Genomic DNA, 13461 nt, shown 5'->3' with positions numbered 1-13461 from the left:
CCATCACCTAACTTATTTCTGGGACAGCACATGGAAAGCCATGTTACCTCGTATATGTGGGTGACACTAAACTACTTTATGTTCCAAATACTCCATCTACTTAGTATCTCAATGTCTTTGTCCAGTTTCCTTGGTCTGATTTATGTGGCATACGTTTCTCTCAGTCTGTCACTTGTCTTTTAACTTGTTTTGCTCGGCAGACGTTTAAAATTTTCACGTAATCAAATTTATTACTTGTTATATGACTTGGGAATGCCATCATAATCTATTCCTTATGAGTTTTTCTAATTTTCTTAATAGGTTTCATTTTTATATTTAGACTGTTAATCCACCTGAAATTTATTTTTTATATGTTGTAAATTACTTAACTTCAGTTCTTTATAATTAGTCAATTGACTCAACAATGTTTATTCGTTTTTAAGTCATCCTTTCCACACTGTATGAAATTGCACTTTTAACGCATCCTAAATTCCCACAAAAAGGTGAGTCTATTTCAGCTCTCTACAATAGCTCTGTTAGACAAATATTAGAAAAAGTGTCTCCGTATTTGTCTTTTTAAAATTTTTCATAACTGTTTAATTATTCTTCAGATGAACTTAAAAATTCCCTTGTCCAAGATTGGCCATGTGTTGGTAATTATTGAAGCTAGGTGATGGATACATTAAACTACTGTTCCTATTTTTGAATATACTTGACATTTTTCACACTAAAAAGATTTTTAAAGGATCAGTTTGTCAAATCCCATTGCAAATTATTTTAATATTTTGATCAGAAATATATTCAATCAATAGGTTAATTGGGGGGATAATTGACATATTTACAAAGTTGTTTTCCCATTCAGACTATGATATCCCTCCTTATTCTGTTTTTCTTAAATAAAAAAGTTACTTCTTAAAAAATGTCTTAATCATTTCCTAATCTTTTTTGAGATATGGTATAATTTTATGCTCGTTTTCTTTAAAAAAAATGGCATGTTTCTTTTACTATGGTCTTAAGTAAATGAAGTTGAAATTACTTTTCTTTAAGCATTTGGTTCTCCTAAGGAAATAGTTCCCCTGCAGAAACATACAGATCTAAGAGTTTTTAGGGAGGTTAGCTCTGTTTCTATAGGTGGTTACCTTTATTTCTTATTTTGTGTTATTTGTCCTCTACTTTTTCTTGATTATATTACCTAATGGTCTATCTATTTTATTGACTCTTAAATCTAGTTGCTTCTTCCAGCTGTATTCTTAACTTTTTTTAACAGCTTGGGATATAATTCATATACTATAAAATTAATCCATATAAAGTTCACAATTTAGTGTTTTTATTAGATATACAGAGTTGTACAACCATTGTTACAATTTAATTTTGGAACACCTTTGTCACCCCAAAAAGAAACCCTGTACTCATTAGCCATCACTCCGCATCTTTTCCTAACTTTTTACATTTGATGCTTATTTCGTTCTTTCTTTAATTATTTGGGTATTTAAGAATTTTTCCCTGGTCAGGGTATATTTTTGTACTATTTCCAGTTTGGAGAGTCTTCTTAGGTTTTCTCTGAGGCCTAATATATGGTCCCTTTTGGGGAATGTTCCATGAGTGTTTTGAAAATAAGGTGTAGCTTCTGTGTTCAGGGTATCAGGTTTGATGTATCTATTGGAACTAATAATAATGTCATTTAAATTTTATATTTCCCCCCCTCTTTATGTGTCATGGATTCCATGAGGTCAATTAATATCTCCTAATATGTTTGTTTCTTCTATCTCCTTTCATAATAGTTAATGCTTCATTATTTAATGCAGATATTCCTAACTGTCTCTTTATCACTGTGGTCATAATTTTGTCCTCAGTTAAACTTTGTCTGATATTAAAATCATGATGCTAGTTTAATTATTGCTGTTGTTAGTGTTTTGTTTAGTTGCAACATCCTAATGTACATTTACCCATTCTTTTTGCTACCTTTCTGAATCACTTTCTATTCGGTGTATCACTTGATAACTGCAAAAAGTAGTCTTTGTTTTAGGGTACAGTCAGAATTTTTTTCTTTTAATAGGATAGTTTAACACATTTACACTTACTGATAATATCAATGTATTTGTATTTAATTTCGTTATTTTATATCATGCTTTCCATTTCATATCTTAAAATATCCTTCACTATGGGCTTATTTGTTTTATAATATATTTCATTTTAAAATGTAGAAATTTTTATTTTTTATTCAGTGGTTTCCCTTTATAACTGTGTATTTTTAAATATAATTCCTTTAATCTCCATTTCTTTAGACAGTTTCTTTTAATACTCAGAAAGGAACAATAATGAAATTAGTGTAATTCCTCTTCTTCCACCGTTCCCGCAACTACCCATCTTTTAATTGATCATACTCTCTTAATATTGACTTTTGTAGTTTTAGCTATTTAGCTATAGTTGTACATGTATCACTTGATTTATCAACTTAATATAAATTTGATGAGTAGAAATAAGGTAGCATACTTGCCCACTTACTTGTCCCCCTTTTCCCCACCATAAACAACTTTTGTTAATTATTCATTTCAATATTAGAGTTTATATATCACAGTATTTGTATTTTATACTTATTGCCACAATCATGCTGCATAGTAAACCCCCCAGCTCCCTGGCTTAAACAAGAAACATTAATTCTCTCTCATGCATCTGAAGGATAGTTAATACAGACTTAGCTCAGATGGATTTGGTTCCAAGGTGAAAGTTGGTCCAGCTCTGCTCCCCTGTCTGTCATCCTCTTTGGACCATGGGTTGGCCAGGGCATATTCTTCTCACGATGAAAGAAACTCAAAAAGAATGAGCAGATGCAGCTCTGACCTATCATTTCCATGTACATTCCATTGGCCAAAACAAGTCAGATATTCAACTGCAAAGTCATATTTCAAAAGGAATGGATTCTGGGAGGGTGAAGAATAGGCAACAATAATATAATCTACAACAGAATGTTAGCATAATCCCCATATTTGTTTTAGTTTCAATGCTATACTTCTAGATTCACTGCTCATTCCATGGGTCTTATTACCACAATTTATGAAATTATCTCTGGTTAGCTGAACTTTTCTGCCTGAGAGTAGCATTCCTAAGATAATACATGTTCTAAAAGATTGGCCTGTTGACTGTGGATTTTTCATTTGAAACAACTTTTATTTTTGCACAATAATAGACATACAACAAACTGCATAATTATATGTACACAATTTGATAAATTTGGACTTATTTGTACACTGTGAAACCATCACCACAATCAAGATAGTAAATATATCCATCATCTCCAACATTTCCCTAATGCCCTTTTTAATCTCTCCCTCCTGCCCCTGCCTTCCTTTCTCTCCCACACAATCAATGATTTTGATTTCATCATCGTGAGATTTGGAGCAGAGAAACCAGCCAAGACCACCTGGACTTCTGACCTACAGAACTGTGAGATAATCAGTGTCTGTTGTTTTAACCCTCCAAGTTTGTGATGATTTGCGTGGAAGCAGTAGAAAATGAATTTATTATATATTATGTTTTAATATAATGTATTTAAAAATGAACCAAGTGACATGTTGATTAAAATAAGAAATGAGTGTGCTTGCAACTTTTGAACTAATGCCTTTTACATCCCAATGTTAATATATTGCAAATTTTATTGTCATTGTCCAGAACTTTGACTAAAAACGTAGTCATCCCCTTGTCTGGGAGGTTTTGATTTTCTTTATGAATAAGACTTTATATTATAGTTATCTAAATATAAAAGAAACATACAATAAAAATGTGTAAATATGGGAGAAACAAGTAAAGAATGCATCACTGATTGGAAAGGTGTATAAAAAAATTGTGGACAGAATAAATTAGAACATGGACACAACTATTTAAGTAAAATATATTGCTAAAATTACTCCGCAGTGTATAATTTCATCATTATATGTAATAGTGGTAGAAATATTAAATAAATCTGATATTTTGCATGAGTCACTAGTACAGGAAGTAAAATTTAAAAAATTTTCGTGAAACAGAGACTTCCACTTCAGCTAGACCAGACTTACCTTCTGACAATACGCAACTAGTAAACTGGATCGAATATATAGAATAATTTTCAGACATTGCACAATAGGGAACATAGTACTTTGATACATGAAAGGAAACAAGACAAGCCCTACAATTACCTTGGCTTTCCACTTGAAGTGAGGACCATAGCAGGAAAGAATCAAAAGCAGAGTTTGACAGAGATGGTGAGATGAAGAGACAGAGGTAAGATGACTGGAAGTTGTTGGACAGAGTTCTGGAGAGAAGGGACCAAGCTTGAGAAAGAAATCTGCATATCAGTCCCTTTTATGCTTTGCTTACTACTAAGCCATGCAAGCATAGAGTGAAACTCCACATGCAAAGAATGTTTGGGAAGCTGCAAAATGAGCAATTTCCGGGGATGGAAATCACTCAGGAATGGGATATATTTAAGTTCTGATAAGGCAGATTGGGGCATTCTCATTGAACACCAGTAGAAACCCCAGAAGGGTTATGCCTTAGTGTAGGTCCCAACTATTTCTAAAGATATTCTAGACTAGTGTTTTCCAACACAGGTGCTACTAGCCACATATAGCTGTTGAGTACTTGATATGTGTCTAGTGTGGCTGAGGAACTAAGTTTTTAGTTTACTTAATTTTAATTCATTTAAATAATTTGTGTTGAAACTTCAATAGTCAATATAGCTGGAGGCTACCACCATATTGGACAGTGAAGTTCTATGGCCAACTTCATGCAGCTTAATAAAGAGAAGTCTTGAAGAGACGAAGTTGAACTGCAGATAACTGTTTGCCAGAACAGATCCCAATATTCTTTAAGAGAAGGAAACAAAATCTAGATGTTCCACAATATACATTCACTATGATTCAAAATGTCAAGTAATAAAAAAAATTACTTGATATTCCAAGAAGAAGAAAAACATGAGCCATAACTAGGAGGGAAATAAGTCAATGAAACATGCAGAAATGACAAAGATAACAGAATTAGTAGACAAAAGATGTTAGTTATAAATATGCTCAAAGATTTTTAAAGAAAACCATGAACATAATGAAAAAAGTGAGAGATTGAAAAAACCAATAGAATCCTTAGAGAAGAAAAAATAAAATATCTGCAGGGAAATAGTGACTGGATGGGTATAGCAGCTGATTGTACAATGCAAAGGAAAAAACTTATGAACTTGAAGACAAAGCAATAGACTCCATTAAATAAAGAAGTACACAGAGAAAAATGATAGGAAAAAATGAACAGACCCTCAGTAACCTGTGATATTAACAAAAATCATACATAAAATTTGAGTAGAAGGAGACCAGAGAAAAACATTAAAGAAATACTTTCTTTGGGCAGCTGATTAGCTCAGTTGGTTAGAGCACAATGCTAGTAACACCAAGGTTGCCAGTTCAATCTCCTCATGGGCCAGTGTGAGCTGCACCCTCCACAACTAGATTGAAACAACTACTTGACTTGGGTCCTGGAAAAACACACTTAAAATAAATAAAAGTTTGAAAACAAAAAAAGAATCTCTTTGAAGAAAAGTTTCCCAAATTGATGAAAACTATGATCCCATGCTTAGAAAATGCTAAAAAAACCCAAGCAGGAAAACGTAAAGAAAAATCATACTAAGGCACATTGTAATCACATGGCAAAAAACCAGTGATAAAGAGAAAATCTTAAAAGCAGCAGCAAAAAAAGTGAAATAAGTCCGACTGAGAAAGACAAATAGCATATGATCTCACTTATATGTAGAATCTAAAAAACAAAATAAGCAGAAACAGACTCATAGAGACAGAGAACTAATGGTTACTAGATGGGAGGAGGATTGGGGAGCTGGGTGAAAAGGTGAGGGGATTAAGAAGTACAAATTGGTTGTTACAAAATACTCACGGGGATGTGAAGTACAGTATGGAGAATATAGTTGATAATATTGTACAAACTGTGTATAGTGTCAGTTGGGTACTAGACTTATAGGGGAAACACTTCATAAATTATGTAAATGTGTGACCACTACGCTCTATACCTGAAACTGAAAAAAAATTAAAAGGAAGAAAAGAAGACCAAGAAAATAAAAGCAGCAGCAAAAAAACAACTCAATTTATAGAGACAAAGATAAGAATATAGCAGACTTCTCATTGGAAAGTATGGAAGGCCAATACTGGCATCTCTTTGATGTGCTGAAATTATAAAAGTCAACCTAGAATTTATATCCACTGAAAATTTCCTTCAATGAATACATTACAAAATACCACATCATCATTAAAAATGCCAACATTGTAACAGCTACTGGTTAGTGCCAGGGGCTATGCTAGGCATGTTATTACCCCCAAATGATCCTCATTAGAACCTTATGAGTTAAGGAGCATTATTAGCATCACTTTATCAATGAGAAATCCAAAGCTTAGGAATACATTGAGTAGCTTAGCCAAGGTTATCGAGGACTAATTAAAAAAAAGCAGAATGTATTTATTCAGTCATTCCATAAAATATTCGTTGAGCATTTATTAAGTGCCAGGAATGTTTGGGGATCCAGATCACAGCAGTTAAGAAGTCTTTTTTTGTAGTTTCCTGTCTCATCAGTGAGACAGATAATTATGAAATGAATGTCCTAATGTCAGATACTAACAATTGCCATGAATAGAAGGCCGGGGATTGGTGATGGAAGACATAAGGGGAGTGGACTAGCTTTAGTCTGGAGGAAGCTCTCTTGAGAAGTCGGCATTTGACTAAGACATAAAAGGGGCAGCCTTGTGACAATCAGAAACTTGGCATGCTCAGAGATCACGGAGAGCACATACCTAGATGGTATTGCTTACTACACACCTAAGTCTAGCCTGTTGCTCGTAGGCTACGAGCCTGTACAGCACGTTCCTGTGGTGAACGCCATCGGCAATGATAACACAATGGTAAGTATTTGTGTATCTAAACATATCTAACCATAGGAAAGGTACAGGAAAAATATTGCATAAAAGATACAAAATGGTGCAGCTGTGGAGAGCACTTACCATGAATGGAGCCTGCAGGACTGAAAGTTGCTCTGGGTGTCAGTGAGTGGTGAGCAAGTGTGAAGGCTGAGGACAGGACTGTATACGGCTGTAGACTTTATAAATACCATCCCATGAGCCCTCCCTCCTGCTTCCTTCCAACAGAAGATCGAATGCTGTCAATGCTGCTCCATGAACAGAAATGTGGGCTGGATTGATTGGAAATATTGAGGAAAAGCTGGCGGGTAAGGCATAGATCACCATCATAGTGACTGTCAGAAGGGAGTGAAAGGCGGCTTGAGGATCAGCGGGAATAAGAAATCAAGATGGAGAGATAGAGGAACATAGGGGATTGTCATGGCAATGTGGTTTTGGCTACTACATGTTGGAACAGTGGTCACATTAAGAAATTTTGTGCTATTCATAAAAAAGAGGGTGTAGAACTGAGGACTTTGAAATTTTGTTTTTGGGTCTATTGCCCCTTCCCATCACAAATGGCTCTCTCTGGCATTGAATTGACAGAAGAAATAAAACTTGCTTATGTTTTACATCATTACAACCTGAAAATAGTTCCAAGGACTGGGCCAGGCTGGCTGCACACCACCACAGGAAGCTTTCACTCAAGTGGCAGTGACACTCACTACTTGTTAAAGGTAGCGCCTGTAGACCTGTGTCCTTGCAGGTCTTAGGTCCTCAGCAAAGAACTCACAGCCATGTACTCTGAAGACCGCGCTGGATCTGGGTGGGCCGGAGGGCCCCCTGCATGTGCAATGCTGCGGGGAGAGGCTCCTCGGTGCTGGAATAGGTCAGAGGCTGGCTGATTGGGATGTAGTGTGTGCACTCAACATTGAGGTGCTCTCAGTGAGAGGCAATCTATTATCACGCCCCACAGATATTGCTCTCATCAGAGGAAAAAAATGCCTCTTAAATCACAGATCCCTCCATTTCTAACAGGAAATTCAGCTCCATTATAATCTTATGGCTCCACTGTTGTATATGCGGTCCATCACTGACTGAACTGGTGTTACATGGTGCATGACTGTATTGAGCATTATTTTGGAAGTTTCTGCAATTAAGCAGAAAAGTGAAATAAGAGATACAATATTGGAAAAGAAATTATTTGGAGACAACATAATTATACAAAACACCAAAGACTCAACTGACATACTAACCAGAATGACTAAATACTCTAGTTAATGGCTAAATTTAAAATATAGTGAAGTTAATAGCTCTCATAAGTCATCATTAATAGAAATGAAAATGCAATGAAGAAATGATTCAAAAAAAGCATTAAATGTAAAATGTGACATAACTTTTTCTCTTTTTTAGGTTGGGGAAGGACTTTCTAACCATAAATGAAATAAACTCTTTGGTTTTACTATAAAAAACAGTCTATACTATTTTGTTATAGCAGCCTGACCAGACTAAGACAAGTTTATTATAAAACAATGCTCATAAATCTGACAACTTAGATGAAATGGACAATCTCCTTGAAAGAAAAACTGTCAAAACTTATCCAACAAGAAATAGATAATATGCATAATTCTGTGTCTATTAAAATTGAATGTAGATAAAATCTTCCCACAAAGAGGCCCAAATGGCATCACTGGTGAATTCTACTCAATATTTAAGGAAGAAATTATATGGATTTAGCTCCCATTCTTCATAATATAGGAGGGGCAAACTCATTTTATGAAGTCAACATTACACTGACCAATGACATTAAAAGGTAAAGAAACTACAGATCAGTACACACATGAAACCTGATGCAGAAACACTCAACAAAAAACTAGCAGAAGAATCCAGCATTATTCAGGGATGCAAGGCTCATTCCACAGTTGAAAATCAAGGTAAATCCCCATGTCAACATTATGAAGAAAAACCACATTATCATTTCAATAGACATAGAAAATCATCTGACAAAACCCAACATCCATTCATGATTAAGAACGCTCAGCAAAGTAGGAACATAATTTCCCCAGCCTGACAAAGGCCATCTTAGGAAAATCCTACAACTGACATTCTTAATGGTAAAATGCTAGATGCTTGCCCAATATTGGTGACAAGAGAAAGATGTGTTTGACCTCACCACTCCTTTCACCAGCACTGGAAGGTCTAACCAGTTGCAGCAGGACAAGAAAAAGTAATAAAAGGCATTGGAAAGGGAAACTGGAAAGACTGGAAAGAAAACGTTTATGATAAGTATTAATAATCTGCAGATAACAGGACTAAACAGAAAACTTAAAAAAAAAGTCTATGTAACACGTAAGTGCATTTGGCAAGGTGTCAGGATACGGGGCCAATATACAAAAATCAATTGTATTTCTAGATATTAGCGATGAAAAATTGGAAATTGAAAGTTTTAAAAGTACCACTTACAAGAACATAAACACAAACTTTAAGACACTAACAATGTATGTGCAAGATCTGTATGCTAAAATAAAAACAAAAACAAACAAACATGAATACTGATAAATCAAAGACCTATATATGTGGAGCAATATGACGCAGGACAAATTTTAACATGTCCACTCTCCCTGGTTTATGGATTCAACACAATTATCATCAAAATCCAAACGAGTGTTTTTGTTCTTGTAAACAGGCTGATTCTAAAACGTCTATGGAAAGACAAGGGAACTAAAACAAGACAATTTTGAAAAAGAAGTTGGAGTACTGTTTACATAAAGCTAATCAAGGCAATGCAATATGGGCGAAAGCAGAGACATAAACTAATAGAATAGCGCAGAGAGCCTAACACTGATTTTTGACAATGGTGCAAAGAAAAATGATACCTATAATACCTATAATTTTTATAGGTGCCATATATGAAAACTAACTCAAGTGGATGACAGACCTAAATGTAAAAACTGAAAACTATAAACTTCTAAAAAAACCCAATTCTGTCACCTTAAGTTAGGCAGATTTCTTAGATGACACCAAAAGCAGAATGCACTAAAGAAAGAGTTGAGGGGTGGCTGGTTAGCTCAGTTGGTTAGAGCATGGTGCTGGTAACACCAAGGTTGCCAGTTTGATCCCCACATGGGCCACTGTGAGCTGCGCTCTCCTTAAAAATAAATAAATGAATAAAAAAGAAAAAGTTGATAAAGGGGACTTCAGCACACGTCTGGTAAAGGTCTTGTATACAGATTATAGAAATTATCTGGCTAGAAATATGAAAACACAGATTGGGTTACCATTTTTGACACTTTCAAATTGACAAAGATAAAACATGAGTGTGAAGATATGGGTAATCCCATATACAGTAATACAGTAAGTCCTTACTTAATATTGATAGTTTCTTGGAACCGCGGCAAAATGACATATAACGAAACCAATTTGACAAGCAAAAGTTCCTATGGCATCCCATCAATGTTATAACGAAACAACATTCAAATGTCGTGATGAAACTTCCACTTTTGGAAGGGAAATCTGATAATACGTCTCAAATCTTAAATTTTTATGTCCATACCCTTTAACACAGTAATTATATTTTTAGAAATGTATCCTAAAAATCTTACACATCATGACTGGTATGTATGTTCACTATTCCAATACTTCTACTTGCAAAATGGAAACAAGAAATCAGTCTTGACAACAGGGACTGGTTAAATAATGGATCATCCATAAATGTGAGGCTACGCGGACAGGGAAATCTTGCTTAAAGAGAACACTTGATATGGGAAAACGCACAAAATAACAATGCTGTGGAGAAATAGGACATTGAACTGTATATAGTTTCATTTTCTATTAAACAAATGTATGCCTACAAGAGAGAAAATAAATGTGTATGGGCGTTTTCTCTGAACGATGAGATTACTGGTGGGGTAATTTTGTGTGTATTTTCTGAACATGTATTCAGAAGTTTTAAAAGGGATTGTCATTCCAGAGTTAAATTAGCATAAACGTGCAATATGAAATTCCTGGCATCCTGGTGAAGGCAGCTAATATGGCACCTAAGGATCTGATTTTGCAAAGAGGTGGGCAGACTGAGGAACCTATGATTGAAAAGAAAGGGCAGCAGAGAACCCTTTCAACTTCATTTTCGCTGCTTCCCCAATAAGGTGTGACCATGACAGACACCATAGCTGGTATTTGGGTTCCCCCTCCATTACAGGGCCCTCAAGTTTTCACTGCAGTCATGAATGGTGGTTTTATTTGGACATAAATACGTTTTGGATTTTTCCCTTTATTTGGTCCCCAATTTGGTTTTTAATTATGAAGCTCTTCCAGTACAGAAACAGAAACCCTGTTTACTCTCAATACCCGTAAGGCTTGAATGTTGCCCCCTAGTGGGAAAGTCCTCAAATAACACAGTTCACATATTGCTAATGAAGAGCATAGAACGTTATAAAGACAACTAGCTTTCTCCCTTACGACAGCTTATTTTATTTGCCGAATTCTTCCTTTTGGGAGAAACTAATCTTTGTAGTGCCTTCTGCTCGATAGGGACTGTGTTCACGGAGGGCCTTTCACGTGTTATATTCACTTTAAGCCTGCAGGTGAGGGTTTCTTCTCACATACAGCATAGGCTCGTCTAATATCACCACGAGGTGAGGTGTCAAGGAGACGAAACTCAATTTATCATTACCCTTCAAAATATCTTCAGCATTTGAGAACTTTGTAAATTTACTAAGCATTTGAATAAATACTAAATTGAATTACGACACTTTGACCTCGTGCACAATTACAAAATGAAGCAAGGTCAGTTTCCAAAGTTTCTTGGGGAGGGTGTATAAAAAACTTTCTTAAACCATGTCAAAACACAAACACACAAATGATCAACCATCTGAACAGATAAATAAGATACCTAAAATAGGAGTGCTCTCAAATACTAAATTGACTCTTGATGACCTTGCATACACCTTTTTGGGGGGTGGGAGCTTGATTTTGTTCTTTCAAGGGTGCACATGACTATCTCCACTTGAATTTATGTGGTAAAAAACAAAACAAAACAAAAAACCACACTGAAGCAGTGTTCCCTAAAAGGTAATGCTTTATATTGCACTAAAAATACCAATACTGTTCTAGCTTTTGCATAACTTTCTACATTACTTGTATACATACTGTTACACACTAAAAGAACCTGTTTTCATAGTTCGTTTTCTTTAGAAGTAACTGTAACCAGAATAATGCTCACATTTACGGTTTAGAAAATTCCTCACTTAATTTGAAAGAAAAAAAGTGTATTTTTATTCCAAGACTAATGGCTTCACAGAGGAAAGCTTAATATCTAGTAGTTGTCACACATATTTATATACAGAGATTTATAAAATAACTATTGCCCAGCCACTAAACAAAGATCAAAGGAGATTAACAGAATGGAAGTTCTATTTCCTATTGTAATTCAATTTCCTATTGTAAAAAAAAAAAGTTCAGACAAAAGGGATAAAGTATGTGTATGTTCGTAGGTGTTAAGAGAATAGGAAAATACAAGCAACTTGACAAGACTAAGTTTATTCTAAGTATAACTTTTATTAATAAAAAGATTAACCATGACCATATGAGTGGCTGGGCTTAGTCTGCTACACCAAAGAAATTAAGAATTGATACTCGAGAATATTGTTACAATAATTTATAATAGCATTCCTTTATAGAGGCATTTGAACTTTAGCAATGTTTCTCTTAAATATAAAAAACTAACCCTTAGTGTCATGGATGAGAATCATCACAGTTACCACTCAATCAAAAAAGAATTTCCAAGAGTTGTTGGTGTTATCTCAAGGCCTACACCCAAAGTTTAGGGAAACAATCTCCCAAAAGGATCTTCTGAAAAATTGTCTGATCAGAGACAGAGTATCGGTGGTTTGATACTTGTGGCAGGGGAATAGCCCACTTCCAAGTCAAGTGTGAAGAATAAATAACACAAATTACGAATGCACCCAAGGTCCCCAAATAAATTAGTAAAAGTGCCATTATTTGAAGAATTACCAAGACATATAATCAATGTGTTTAAACACAAATTCAAATTTTTTTAAGTTCAAAAGATACAGTAATTTTATTACATAAAATTTCTCCTGTGTGCTAAAAATGTTAACTTACAAGACATAATATTTATATAAGTGTAGAGGGAATTACGGTTGAATTGTTTAATCATTTTTCACTGATGAGAATAGAACAACAGGTAGTGGACATATAGGAAGCACTCAGAGTCCTCTAAAATTCAAGGTTGTTATATTACTGCTCAAGCAAAGCATACTACCATTCTCTAATAATATAAATGCCTGCTCAATTTATCATTTAAAAATAAAGTCCATTTGTTCTCCATTAAAGCTTCTGCAAGACTGACAAAGGTACATTCTACCTATATAAAATAGGGGTACTCTTCATCTTTGGATAAGGTATCACCATTTAGGGAAATGTACTCATATACAGATTACTAAATTTTTATTTGAGGCAGCTGTTGGAGTCCATTAAGCACTTTTCGAACATTGTACCTTTAAAGTTTGTCTTTAATATTAATAGCTTTGGAAAACCAAAA

This window comes from Rhinolophus sinicus, chromosome 15 (genome assembly GCF_057876585.1).
Source record: "Rhinolophus sinicus isolate RSI-liver-muscle chromosome 15, RSI-T2T, whole genome shotgun sequence".
NCBI classification, from domain to species: Eukaryota; Metazoa; Chordata; class Mammalia; order Chiroptera; family Rhinolophidae; genus Rhinolophus; species Rhinolophus sinicus.
The sequence above is the reverse complement of the archived record's forward strand: the minus strand, read 5'-3'. Positions refer to the sequence as shown.